Source organism: Oryzias melastigma, linkage group LG7 (genome assembly GCF_002922805.2).
Source record: "Oryzias melastigma strain HK-1 linkage group LG7, ASM292280v2, whole genome shotgun sequence".
In the NCBI taxonomy this organism is placed as follows: Eukaryota; Metazoa; Chordata; class Actinopteri; order Beloniformes; family Adrianichthyidae; genus Oryzias; species Oryzias melastigma.
In genome coordinates this window covers 14704876-14719851 of record NC_050518.1, presented here as the reverse complement: position 1 = coordinate 14719851, position 14976 = coordinate 14704876, and the positions used below count along the sequence as shown (strand labels likewise).

The window sequence follows — 14976 nt, the reverse complement described above, 5'->3', positions numbered from 1 at the left end:
AGAAACTCCCATGCACATTTAGTTAACCAAAGTGAATCAGATTATATTTAACTATTTTTTTAAGTATAATCATTTGACACATTTTGATTGTGTGCTTTTTGTTAGTTTTTTTCCTTGGTTCTCCTTTTCCTTTTCTTCTTCCGAAGCTTTTATTTGCGATTGGCTCTCAACTTTTTGTTGCATATACCGACGGGCCTCTGGTCACATGCAAGATGGTGCCAGAAAAAAACTTGCACTTGATCTGATTAAAACCAAACTAAAAAAAACTTTGCAAAACTGTAAAAAAAATGACTAGGGGTGGGATTATATGTTCACTTCTTCCTCCTCCTCTTCGTCAACCAATCAATGAAACTCTCCTTGACTTTAGTTAATAATTACTATATTTAATGAATCAAATGTGACACAAGGATGTCCTTGTTTTTGTATTTTATTTTTTAATCAATGTATTTCATTATATCTGTAATGATTTTGAGAAATCTGTATTTTGTCCTGTATTGTTCACAATTTATGTTTGAAATAAACCAGATCAATCAGTCAAACAGTCCATATTTGCTAATGTAATGAGCATCGATACATGCAAAGACTTCTGGTGATTTTCATTTGCACTTGATTTTTGAATTGTAGATTTGGACAGTACTACAAAATGATAAACACACTATTTAGTGAGTAGGGAAGGAATTCTGACAAAAGGAAGTTTTCCCTGTCAGTCACACCAGGTTTAGGTTATCAATCATCTCCAGCTGTCTCGATAGGTGTTAATGGTCCTCAATGTATTTAAGTGACTGTTTTACAGTTCTCTTCTATCAGGTCAACTGCTTGGTTCATGGACATGTTTAAGTTATTTATTGAAAGTTTAAGTTTGTCACCAAGGATAAATTAAGGTTTTCTTGAACAGCAATATTAATTAATCAAGTGTGTGACTTAAAGAGATGAATTATAATGCTGAAAATCTGGCGACTGCTAAGAAATGGTCTTTTGATAAGATGCTCAGCATCCATACTCTCCTAACTTAAATATGTTAAGACAGTTTCAGGAACTGAGGATGAAGGACTCTGAGCGTGGGAGATGAGGGTTGATGGTAGGCACTCAAAACTTTGACTTAAAGTGTAATAAAAATCATGAAACAAAGTGAGCAATACAAGGGTGACAATGCAGATGACCTAAAAAACAGACACTTGCGTACACTTATTGTCTTAGATGAAAACAGATGTGGATGACTACAAACCTGAACTTGACTGACAGAGGGAAAACCCATGACAAGAACCAAAGAAAACATAACTGGAAACAAACCATACTATGAAAAGCATCGTCAGGCTCATCATCCTCATAACCCATCGGTTCCAGTTCATGGAGTATTTCCCACTCTGTCCAGTGTTGCTTACAAGTCCACGTCACTGACCCTGTTTCAGTCTCTGACCACGATTCGGCCGAACCCCTTGTTACTGGTTCTGTTCTTGTCCTTCGACCATGCTCCAACCAAAACCCTCATCAGTGATTTTTCTTCCCCCGAAAGGCTCCTCAGTTTCTTTTTGTTCTCGGACCAGCAATGGACACGTCTCAGGATTTCCTAATGGTGGATTTTCATCCAAAAAAACCTTCAGGAGTACCATATTATATGGAATTTTCTTCATTCCATTCCTGAACCTTGTCGTCATTCTCATCTGGAGAAACCAGGAAGTACACCTCTGCCTCCTTTCAACCATCAAGTAAGAATTCCTCCATTTATCTTGCTCTTTCTGAATGTTCTGCTGCTTGTGTTGAGTTGATTCCAGGTTGTCCTTTCTTTAATAACATTTTGCTCTCAAAGATCCTCTTTGACATTCAAAATGTCTCTGCTTGCATTCAGATCTGCTCTGTTAATTTTGGTTTTTATATTTGAGTTCCATAACTTTTGCATTTGGATCTTTCTTCTTGAATATTTGTGAAAGAACCCTCTCAAAGTTCAGCAACTGATAGGATCCCAGACTTTAGCTGACCATTCCCATTCTTAATTATAATGTCAATGAGTGGTTAATCAGTCTGAAATCAGACAGGGCTCTAACTTGGATGTTCACATGTTTGAGCATCCAAAAGTTTTATCAATAAAAATGAGTGCACTCAGTCTATCCCACAATGCAACACACAATGTGATTAGTGGACCCTGTACCCTAAATCTTTCAAATAGACCACAATTTTCAAAAGCTCAGACAAAATTTGATAATAGACGTTTCAACTCTGAACACAAAAATAAATAAAATGGCTCAATAGACCTAAAATTAAGCAAATCGTTAATATTTTACGTCTTAATGTTAGCCTATGTTTTCCAGGTAGAACATCTTGGTAATGACAGGTACAAATATCAAGGTTTTTCTTTGGTCTTTATGCCACATCTTCCCTGTATCTGCTCTAAACATCATCAAATTGTCGCAGGACAATATTCAGGTGCTTCTAAATTTTTTTAAAAATATTTTTTAAATAATTGATCAGTTTTATTTCTGCCAAGTGCAGTTTATTATTCTATAGGCTTTAGCTTCTGGGCGCTCCTTACTGCACTCACAATCATATTCCCTAATATTTAGGGCAGGAATGTCCAAATCCAGGCCTCGAGGGCCGGTGTCCTACATGTTTTCCAACCAACCTGCCATTGAAGCTCCTTATTGGCCAAACACACCTGATCCAGGTAATCAGCAGCAGATGAGACAGGATTTCTGGAAAACCAGCTGAACGCCGCCCCTCCAAGTCTGGATTTGGACACCTCTGGTTTAGGGGGTAGTCTTGGGGACTGAATGAATTTGTACTTTTTAAAAAGCTGTGAAATTGATCCAGTCATGAGAAAGCTGCCGTTGGCTCACAAATGTCCAGCAAGTCTACTGTACCTTGTTCCAAATGGAAATCAACAAATAACAATGTACAGCGATGCAATGAGATGTTGTTTTGCTACCAATCACCAATGATGTAGCTGCCAACAGTTAGCTAATATTTTGTCTAAATTAGCGACAAGTATATTTTTTTTCTCTGACTAGATCGGAGCTGCCCAACCCACTGGTTTGATCCATAGTTTGGTTTAAAGATCCACGTGGATTAAATGGGGATTTGTAACATCCTCTTGAGGTATTTTCTAATGATGATAGACATCTATATTAAGTGGCTCAAAATTCAATTTCTCTGTATTTTTTCCTTCAAAGTGTTATGATGCTTTCAAATAGATGAAAAGATGATCGGAGTGGGATTTTAAAGAATTAAATGACATATAGATTTAATCAAATAACTGATTTCACTTTTAGTGACATATCAACTGAGGTGGAGAATGATGCTTGTTTGTGTTGTAATTGAAGGAGATAGTAACAACTCATTCTTGCCTGAGTTTTGCAACATGATTCTCAACCAAATAAAATACACTTCCATTGGTTTTGATTTCTTTTTTTTCAATTAAGCTCTGAAAAAATATTAATCTTTTTCATTTTACTGTCTCTAATGTGAATATGTGGAGTCAAAGATGTTACTCAGAAGAGCTACCACTAGTAATACAAGAACACTTTGGGGGTTTAAGAGATATGAATGCTGTTTGGTTCCCCTTACAAGACTAACCCTTTTTGAAAGTCTGTTTATGCATTCTAACTGATCTGTTCAGACAAAAGGACTCAATCCACTCAGTGAAAGAGTTTCTGAAGTGCAGCAAACAGAAACTATCCAGGTTCACATTTTTAAATGTTTGTTCAGCATCCATTTTTTTGATGCCTGAATTTATTTCCAGCTATAAAAAATACTTTCATGTAGATGCTAAATTAATATAATTTAGGAGTAATGATTTGATCTGTGGTTACTAGGAAACTCAAAACTACAGTTTTCTTGACTGAGTGGATCGTGCACCGCAAAATTTTGCCTGAAACTCAAGTCGGCTTCAGTCATTCGGGTCGGGTCAGCTGTTGGAACATCTGTTTTCAGCCGTTTTCTGCTTGGGTTTTCTTCCAGATCGCCTGCCTTTCTCTTGCAACTGGTGAAGCTGCACTTCATTTTTAATCGGCCTATGAAATCGAGATAAGATAATAAATAATTGATCTCACACTTGAAAGAAATTAAAAAAACAATACTGTTTTGTAGCTTAAAAATGTGCCAGTTAAATAGCATCAGCGCTGATCGTGAAAATATAAAGGATCTTAGTGAGATTAATGCGCAGTAGTGGCAACAGGACACAGTTAATCAATAATAATTAGGAGTCAGCGCTTTTGTTAGTTGAACTGATGTGAGAACTTGCGCTCTACTCTGCACCTCTATTCTCTTCCCTCAGTTCATTAGGATCTTCTTCACTTTATTTGTTTGCTCTCATCTCCTGCTCATCTTTAATAGTGTCATTAAAATGTCATACTTGTCCTTCTGTTGTCTTGGCCGTAAAGTTGGAACTTTTTTTGCCTGTAATGGGCTCACTATTGAACATTCACTGGTAATTGAACAGTAATGAACTCTTCTGTGACCTGTGGTGTGTGAGTAATTGATTCTGAAAGCGGCGTTTCTGGGCGCGGTTAGTGTCTGCGGGGCAGGCAGGCAGGCACTGTAAAAAAGGCAGCTGTTGTTTTATGGCCGGGTGCTGTTATTGCCTCTCTGGCCTATAGATGGTGATGCTGCTCTACCTGGTGTCGAGCGATCTCCTTTTCCACTGGTCCTGAAGTGCTTTAAGCAATCAGCCCTCACTGAACAGAAAAACTAATGTGTGAGGGGGAAGCTGCCAGTGTCCACCTTGTTAGGATTAAGATTTGTGTTGTGATGTTTGAGGATTTTCATCTTATCTTTCTGCATGTTTTCACTATTACTCTAAAGCTACCTCTCCCTTTTTGGTCAGTTCTCATGAACATTACTTCTACTCAGTAACAAAAGCATTTTAATTTACTCAAAAAATGTAGTATTTATATATAGTTATCAAAATAGATCTTTTAAAATTTTCATTGCACTGCTGTAAAATGTATATTGTGTCCTTAGAACAGCAGAAATAAAATTTTCTTTAAAAAAGTAGATTTTATAAAACATATTTTAGATGTCAATAGCAAAATAAAGATTAACTAGAAAATGTACATTACCTGTGATAATGCTTGTGTGAATGCTTTATGCTGAGTGTGGGCGCTGAAGATCCAAGAGAATCTGGCCACAGAAAAAATATGGTGCTTGAAAATTAATAGCCAGAAGTCCCTCCCCCTGCCGGAGCTGGATGCAAAAAAACATCATTTGCGCCCCAAAATCATTAGCCGGAAGTCCTCAACCGGAACCCCCACCGTTTCAAGCTTTCTACCTTTTTTCCACTTTTTTCTCTGTGACACTCTGTCACAGACGGAAACGACAATTCGTCGGCTCTGATCGGCGATCAGCTGATTCACAGAGAAAAAGCGTAATTTTCCCGTCTTTTTCTAAAGAGGTAAACGGATGTGGGTCTACAAATGTGAACATTTGAAAGAAATAAAACGATTAACGTTCTCTGTCCCATTTGAAGCTCATCTTCCACACTAAACTGTTAGACAGTTACATTGTATTCACATTCAAAAGCTGAAAAGCTGATAGTTCTGAAATTTTTTTTAAAATATCATTTTTGAAATGGTTTCCTAAAGTTTAGGAAATTTCCGCTTACGCAACCGGCTCAAGTTGTGAATATTCCACTTCCGGCTAGAGATTGTTTCTGGCGCCATCTTGGATGTGACCAGAGGCCCCTCAAATAATGTCCTAAACGACCCAAACATTTGGGCACCAAGCTTCCATTATTTGTAGAAAGTGCACAAAGAATTTGAAGAATTTCTTGAAAAGAAAAATCACAAAAATTTGGTAAAATTTTAAAATGCATAAAAGTTATGAATACTAAAAGTACTAGCATAAATGTCCTAAACCAGCTGCATATTTTGATACTGGTATTGCATGATTTTCAAAAGTTCACAAAGTTTTTGAAGTATTTCCCACTCATTTTCAATGGGGTCGAAAATTGCATAAATTTTTTAAAATCTTTAAAAACTGTAAAATATATGAAAACCAAAAAAATACAAACAGCAATATCCTGAATGAGCTTAACATTTTAATACAAAGTTGCTAAAATTGCTCATTGTGAATGAGTTTTTACGTCCCAAAAACATACAGAAAGGAGCATGAGAATCACGATTGTGTGAATTTTGTGTTTCTTCTTCAGGATGAATGTCTTGTTTTTCCTCAGATGCTACATGTTATTGATGAATGGTTTTATCCAACTCAAGGGTTGCAAACACTATTATTATAGCAAATTTAACATTGCTTTTTGTGGAAAAGAGCATTCAAAAGAGCTGAATATGTTCTGTTTCTAAGCAAAGGAAGCTCTTGAGTGTTGTATTGACTGATGTATAGGTGAAGCATCTGCTCTTAAATTAGAAATGAATCGGCGTCTCCACCCTCACCCATGACCTTTGGGTTGTGAACAAACAAATAAGAAGAGGACTGAAGCAGGAAGTGGGAATCAGATTACCTTATAGGGGTGGCTGGGGACTCTCTTAGGATATGAAGGAGAGCTTAACCATCCCCAAGAAGCTCAGAAGACTCTCTCCTCCACATTTACATAAAGCTTGGACATCTGGCATAAGCACCAGTTGGATGGCTTCTTAAGTCTAGTGGGTATGTCTAAACATAAAGATGGTTTGCGTTAGAACTCAAACATGTTGGGGAAATGATATCTCGCAGTAGGATTGGGAAAGTCCTCTCAGAAAAGATGGTTTAAGAGGAAGAAATCTCTGAGCATCTTCATCTGGTGTCCCTGCAACCAAAATCTGACACGTAATGAACTGGTGGAACCTGCTGCTGCTAATGGTCTTTATTTAAAAGAACATCATGTTTTAGCAATTTTGTCTAGCAGAAGTTGGTAAAAACTATGTGGTAATGCTGCATCATGTTTGATATTAGTAACACTGTGTACCAGCTGGGTCCATCCATTTTCTATCTTCCCAATGGCTGGTTTTGGACAATTCCCTCAGGCTAAAAAGAAAAAAAATCCCGTTGTAACTGAGACATTCTTCATTGTTTTTTGGTCCTCTCTTCAAAGTGTGATAGGGAAGTTAATCAAACTAAATAACGAGATAAATACTAGATTTTCTGGACAATAAGTCGCTTCAGAGAGTAGCCAAAATGCATAATAAAGAAGAAAAACATCATATACAATGTGCACTGGAGTGTAAGTCGCACTTTTGGGAGAAAGTGTGACGCCAACTCTGCTAAGCCTGATGTAATGCTGCGTTCACACCGAACGCCATTTACACGTCCGTTGCCTCTCTTCTGACGTGCCTCAAACTCGCTGCTAGACGGTTGTCCAAAAATGTGTAAATTTGACACTCCAGACACATGTGGGAGAAGCTACTGTCACAAGATTTTAGCCTCATTTAAAATGGAGGACAAAGACGATGTTGAGAGATCACATTTATTTATGTTGAGGAGCTCTACAGGCATCAGTAGTCATGACTCCATGTCTGGTTCATGAGATCATTCAGACACTCAGTACGATGAGCTTCACCATCTACTGCAGGTCTGAATGACGACTGCTTTTAGTGTTACTTCCATCTCTGTGACCCAGTTTGACAACTTATTGGTGTCCCACATTAATTAAAGGATGAAAAAAATTATTTAAGAATACAATTGGAAGACCTTTTCATTGTTGTCTTAATGCAAATAGGAAAAACATTATAAAGTTCAGGAAAAGAATGATCAAATTCTCCTCCGTTTTGGTTCTTCTTCTGCATTGCTGTCAGTAGCAAATACTGATACACACAGATAATTGGGCCCTCCAGTGGTTGTTAGTGGTAACACAATAAACACAAGTCTATTTATTTATCTATCAGAAATCACAAATAAGTCACACCAGAGTGTAAGTCAAACCCCCAGACATACTATGCAAAAAACTGAGACATATACTCTGAAAAATAGGGTATAGATGGTTACTTTGGTGGCGATTCAATTCACAAATCAAGCTCAACGATTCAAAGATTGAGCCATGATTCTTACTTTTTATCATAATATGTTTGCACAGTTGCTATATGTATGTCTTTTTGCTGGATGAATAAAAATACAATTATATGAAATCACCATCATTTATACTTTTTAGAACAGGACATCAGAATCAACAAAACTGAAAAAAACACAAAGATTTAGACAGAAAGAGAAAAAGTCACTTTAACCAAGTTGATTTTATTGTCACCTTTCTGGTTAACTTAAGCAGTAAACAAAACCTAAACATCACTGTTGTTTTGGATCATTTCAAATCGTAAATTTTTTTCCACAGTTTTTCTGTCCTATATATTTGGCAACACTTAACATTCTAAAGCATTACATTTTGGTGCAAAGCTGTTATGAAAAGCTCCTTTTATCATAGTGATTACACAATCATTTCACTCCTGTGTAACTGTATGCCAGTATCAAGCTGTTATTCTCCACTTCAGAACCCGTTGGAATTACGTTCATTATGTAACTGGTTGAAGAGTTACCGGAATCAAAAGAATGGAGCTAAACCTCCGATGTTAAAGCAAATCTGTTTTTTCAGAACTTATACCAGTAAATGGAATTTCCTTGGGCCTTGACTTTGCTACATGTGCATTACACCCTTATTTTTGCATACTTTGCTAAATTAAAGAAACTATTTTTGACCAGATATGTATTAATGTCTCTTCAAACTGGTCGGTATTGATGTTCTCTGTTGTTGTCATGCATTTTTTTTAACAGCTTATAATAGCAGATTTAGTTGTTCCTTGAACTTTGGTTCCAACAATAAATGTTGTTGGAGGCAGTTTTTACAACGCGTCACCAAGTTGGTGCTGAGTGATAATTATCAAATCCACTGTTGTCTGGCTTAAGAGGTCTGGTGTATTTCCTTGTGTCTGACATTTTAGACTTTATTTTTTGTAAAAAATACCAACGAAAGAAAAGAACAAGTTGTCAAAGTAATGTCAAATCCCAGATGCGCTGAAAATGGCAGACACAGCATCTGGGAGCGTTGCTGAAAACATACTGCTTTAGTCTTTATTTGAAACCTTTATTTCTCTCTATCTTCCCGTCTGATTGCACAGCGCGGAATAGTGTTGCATTAACCTCTCAGTCACCCCGAGGCTCATCATTTTCATTGGCCCTTCACTCCGACGGCTGGAGTGGGGGTTTTGCCTTGAGCACAGATGGTGAGCACCATGGAACTCTGGAGACCGTCCAGGCTAACGGCCAACTTCTCTTTGTGCGAGCAGGTAAACTGTTTGCAGGGCCGTGCGGGACAACAAGAGGCCAGATATTATAAACACAATAACTCTGATGAATGCATCATTGAATAAACATGTTATTCTGCTCATTTATGCATATTATTCAGCATTCCACCAAAAAAAATACAAGTTCATGGAAGTTAATAGGTGGGAGAGTTTGTGATTTGAGCTGAAGTGTTTGCGTGAAGTGTTTTCTTCCCCATTTCCATTGTAGTCAGAGATGTGGAAAACAGCTAAAGTGGATTTTATTGCTTTTGTTCTTAGAAGTGATGAAACAGTTCATCATGCATTCTGATCATGAGGGTCATTGTGACCGTCTGCTTGCTTTTATTTTTCCACTTTTTTTTAGAAACACAGGCACATCCCTGAATGCTCGATTTCACCACAAAAGACTTATGAAACTGTAAATACGCACCACCGACTGTCTGAACTGAGCTGACATGTAAGGACGACTGTTTGACAGATTGTTTGTATAAATGCTCCACACAAGTCATACTGCAAAAAAAGTCTTTAAAGCAAAATAATAATAATAAAATAAAAAAAAAAATCATGAGTTTTGTCATTTTGCATTTCCCGCCAATGTAAATTTTGGCGGGAAATGTCAAAAGTGCAAAAATATTTTGACATTTTCTTAATTTGGCAACATAATTTAAAAAAAAAGGAGCTTTCAGTCTATTAAATAAACTACACTATCTTCTCGAAGCCTGACCAGCTAAGTGGCCCAGTGGGAGAGTGTCCACTCTGAAAGTGGGAGGTGTTATGCAAATTACAGTCATTCTAAAGAGTCTAAAGATGCAACACAATGCCTACCTGGTTGAAACTCAGCATGAAGTAGGGGTGTAGGGAAAAAAATGATTTGGCAATGTATTGCAAAATTTTATTGGTGATACTTGTATCGATTTAAAATGCTTACAAGACAATATTTAATTAATTATTTATGAGCATGCTTCAGCATTTTTCTTTTGTTTTCCACTTAAACTTCTGACCACTAGTTGGCAGCACACTGAGCCTCTTGGAGCAGGTCTACACTGCACCAGAACAATACCAGCTTGTGTGAAATGTTTAGTCTGCCTTGTGGTTTTTTGTTGTTATGAGAGAAGGAGTACTTAATTTTTTACTCGGGATGGATACAGAACAGAACCTCTGTACCATATTGAAAAATTGCTCTGGTAAAGTCTTGGCATATATTGTGATATGTATCACATCGACCAACTCTTTAAAACTACTTGAAAGACCCACTCCAGTGAAAAGTATGTTCTTGTGGCATTTTTCTGATGACGGAGGAAGAAAATTAAACTCCGAGTATTTCTTTTTATACAAATTGTTGTGAATTAGGAGGAGACGAAAACAAAAAAATGCAGCTTGAAAATGAACTTATTTGTGAAGATACGCTGGGCAGCCCACAAGCTCCCTAGTTCAAGCTCTCAGCAATAGGTGATGGGAAGGGGGGTTGTGATTGCTCTGCTCCTACAGTTCCGCCCATAACTCAAAGGTGAATTTCTAACAAACTACAGCCGCTCTGCAGAAACTATGTTCTAGACAATTCTAAGGCCAAATTTGGATTCTTCCACTACCCCTCCAATTGAAGGAACATTTGAAGGGATAGGGGTGTCCGAAATTGTTTTTTTAAGGATAGAACGAAAAGACTTCGAATTCTATATCCTCTGTAGGTGGAGCTGCATTGCACTATGTCACGAAAGAGAAGCGTTTTTTTTCGTGGGTGTACTCTAAAGCGCAGAAGTTTACATTTAAATGTAAGTAATGACTAAGTAATGAAAGTTATAAACCCATGTTGAGTATTTTCTAAGGGGTGGCAGCTATGTACTAACGTAGATGACCGGCAACTATTGATAATTTTATGGAGTGGTAGTGCCGTCTGAATTTGAAGACACTATTTTTCCATATCTCTCCGTTTGGAGGGCTAAATGTAGGGATAGGGAGAAGCCGAAGGGGAAGAATTTGGATTTGGCAAAATATTTACTCTTTCAACCTGTTCATGCAATGAAGAAGCTAATAATCAAAATCAGTTTTATTTTTAAGAAGCAACTGGTAACTCTTTTTTTTTTTTTTTTAAATAAATATGCTCAAAACTGGTTTGTTGTGCTGTGGAAGGAAAATGGCACAAAGTTGACATCATCAGGTGGATCTAAATTAGAGCCACCACTGACTTTATTGGAGGTCCACCATAAGATCGTTCTGGTGGCTCCACCCATCATGACCTTGGTCTTCTACTAAGTGTTCATCTCTGAAACAGTTTCAGGATAAATATGAAATCAATGCTTTAAGGCTTTACACCCTTACATTCACTTTCTAGACAGACGTGAACATTATCACACTTCTCTTTAACTCAAAGTTCAAACCTTTGCAGAAAAATAATTCCAGTGTCATAAAATAAAAGCAAAGATCTGCTCACAATCATAGCGTGGAGGGAATTGATTGACGTTGTCAACAGCCAATCAGGACGCAGAACACCTTCTGTCTAAAAAAAAGTGTAAAAATCGTACTGAGAACGAATGCACAAAACAACAAGATCGTATAAGGAGGACCATGATATGACAAGGAAACACTGTACAAGAAAATTAATTTTCCTCCTTGTGCTTTTTTTTATATACAGGAACTTGGGTTCTGTCCAATTAACTTTTATTTGGGGGGAGGGGGGGAATTCAGTGTAGACCAAAACCAAAAGAGTAACACAAGTTGAGGTGAGACTAAGCTAGCTTGGCGTAACAAAGCCATAAAGCTTTTGGGACAAAGCAGCAGGAACAAAAAATGTGTTTCCTTTTTCTTAAATCCAAGTCAGTCAACTAATCTGACTTACGCAGTTTTATCTGCAGCTGCCACCCACTTTTACTCAGCCATCATCTTACAGTAATCCTCAGCATTTAGACTCTTTTTAAGCTTCCCTCAAATGTTTTGTGTCAAGGTTGGGAGACTTGATCTGACACAAGATTGTGATTTAATTATTTCTCATCGGAGGTGTCAAGTGGTGCTTAAATACTTCAGAGTCAGGCGGCAAATCAGTTGAAGGTGCAATGATGAAAGCATGGGAATGCTGACAGTATAACAGAGCGCCTTATATCACACGTTTGATTACTGCACACAAAGTCCCACAGGATCCGGCTGTTTCACACAGAAAACCTTCAGCGCTGCTGTTTATTCTGTCTCACATGACCTCACCGATGCGATCCCATGGAGACTGGCTTCATACTAAGTGCTGTCACGTTGAAAAAGAAGTGTGAAAATGCACTTGTCTCTGATTTGGTTGGAAAAGCACTCATATAGACAATAAAGCGGCGCCTCTGCGCTCAGAGGAAAATGTTTGTCGATATCAGTGCTGATGTATTGCAACTTTCACGTCTGATTGTCAAATTCACGGCTATATATATCAGTCCTACTAAAATTTACACTTTATGTGTGTTTTTTGAGTCTAAGCTATTTATTCAGTCTTGAATGCAGAGATGATTTAGGAAGAAATTCTTAATGTGTTTTCAGGAATAGTGCTGATCTGAGCTTCTGGACTTTATTTAACTCACCGAGGTGATTAAATATTACGCATCAAACATTTACGACAGTAAAATACTATATATAAAACATAATATAAAAATAATATTTTGTAGTCAGGAGACTCGCCATTTCAATCTATTACAGTCAAACTCGGCCTAGAAAACGATCCACCAGATTCTCCCTCTCTCTCTTTAATTGACTTATGGATTTGTTTTGCTTCTATTTTTCCCTCGCTCTCCTGGTAGGCTCATGTAAACTTCTTATCAAACGTATCATCTTTGCTTTTTCTTTACCTTTAGGGAGCCAAACATCCCTGCTCTGCACCGACTGTAAACGGCTGCCAGTAGAAGCAGACGGAGGAGGGTGCACTAAAGACTTCTTGAAGAGTGCTTGGGATAAATATTCATATTTCTATGCACCCACGATGCTGGAAAAGCACCATCTGGGACAGGCCATAGATTTGCATTACAATATAAATGGGAAGCTGCTGGAGCTGAAAGGGTGATGTGAAGTCACTCAGCCAGCCCCCTCGCACTGACAGGTCGCATCTCCCTCCCCGCGCTAGGCAGCAGGCATTGCACTTTGTTGGTGCTCGGTAGGATGGCGCATTTCCCCCCACTTACTTTTTCAAACGATCAAGCTGGATTTTTCTTTTTTTTTTTTTTTTTTTTTGGCATATCTCCGTGCACATAAACGCAGGTTCAGCACCAGCATCTCTTTCAGATGTGATCTTCTGTTAACCCCCAGAGCTCTTTTTTTGCGGAAGAGTAGATGCCCCAGAGACATAAAAACAAGCGAAAGGTAGTGGTAATGGCAAATACTTTGGGTGCCTATTAAAATTTGTTCTACAACATGCTTATCTTGTGATACTTTTAAGAAACCTACTTTTGAAAATAGAACCGCCGCTGGAGCGAAGCGGCAGCAGTAACAAATCCTGCCACGCGGTTAAAGGACTTGGGGTTTGCTGCAGCCTGAATCCTGCAACTTATTTAAAACAACAACCACAAAAAAACCTTTTTGGACGACAAAACCCTTCACAGTTTGGCAATACACACTTTAAGTCTCCCATGACTATTTTTTTTTTTATTAAAAAAAAAAAAAAAAAAAAATCGTTGCCAGTGGTGTTTTAATTTTGATTATGAAGTTTTTAACCAAAATCTCACAATCTAAATGTCTTAAAAAGCCATTTTTTTATGTTGATCTGAAGCCTGTTTCCAAAATCTCTTCTCAGGGGGCGTGGCTTTTGGAGGTGATCAGCTCCATCTCTTTCGTAAGAAAAATGCCACATATACAACTCAAAAAACATGATTTTTATCGGAGGGGGACTTTAAACACTTCATGGGAGCAGGAGGCGCGCTGCATGATGGAGCAGTGTCAGCGGCAGGCATCTTCCTCAAGCGACTGACTCTGCTCTGAGCCTGTAAAAATGTTTGTAAGTGGGATACTGTGTAAACTGCTGCACACAGGAGTTCCAGAGATGAGGCCTTTTGATTTTTAAAAACAATTCAAATGTTCTTTGTCCCCCAATGAAGATTCTCCCTCAAAGCAGCAGGAAAAACCATTAAGTGTGAACTTTTGTCTCCCACATGAAACTTTTATTGCTACACATACTTTGCCATGCAAGGTCCTTCACTTTTTCATTTTCGGCGTTCAGTGAAGAATCGTGTTTCAAAGGCCTCCACGGAATGAATATGCACGGCGTTATACAGAGGCAGCAATGTCAGTCCTGCATTTCTCACACCCAACTAAACCTCATATTTTATGCAAAGATTAACCTAAAAATTGAAGAGGTGAAAAAGGAATAAAAGTGCAAACTTTATGTTTTGCAGCTTTGTGTGTTTTCTTTGTTGCCCCAATGACAAGAAGCTAAAGAAGCACCTTAGATGAAAATGAGCAAAATTGTTTTCCAGAGTATTTCTTTATTCAAATCAATGTGAACCAGGTGCAGACAAAGAAACTGCTGCTTGAAAAAACCTGTAGAAGCTACAGTGTAGACGACTAGGTCCATGTATCCACACTGCAATATTGCAATATTGCTCGCCAATCTTCTTTAAATATTAGGTTCAGGTTGTGAGGGCCTATAAGCTAGCAAGAGAGAGTATAAACCAGGGGTGTCCAAACTTTTTCCATGGAGGACCAGATTCAGTAAGATAAAAATGTGTGAGGGCCAACCCAATTATCTGAGATTGTTGTAGCAATTTTAATTAACATTGCATTTAAATGAATTATTTAATTTTATTGCAATTGCATACTTTTGCCAGTG

At 37.8% G+C, this 14976-nt stretch overlaps 1 long non-coding RNA gene across 1 annotated transcript in view; it reads left to right on the top strand.

Moving 5' to 3' along the window:
• LOC112159765 overlaps positions 1-13895 on the top strand; it is a 30761-nt gene extending 16866 nt beyond the window's left edge. The window contains exons 3-4 of the long non-coding RNA XR_002921533.2: positions 1514-1706; positions 13013-13895. This is a non-coding gene — a long non-coding RNA (uncharacterized LOC112159765). The remainder of the gene's footprint in view (positions 1-1513; positions 1707-13012) is intronic.
• Positions 13896-14976: the final 1081 nt, after the last annotated feature.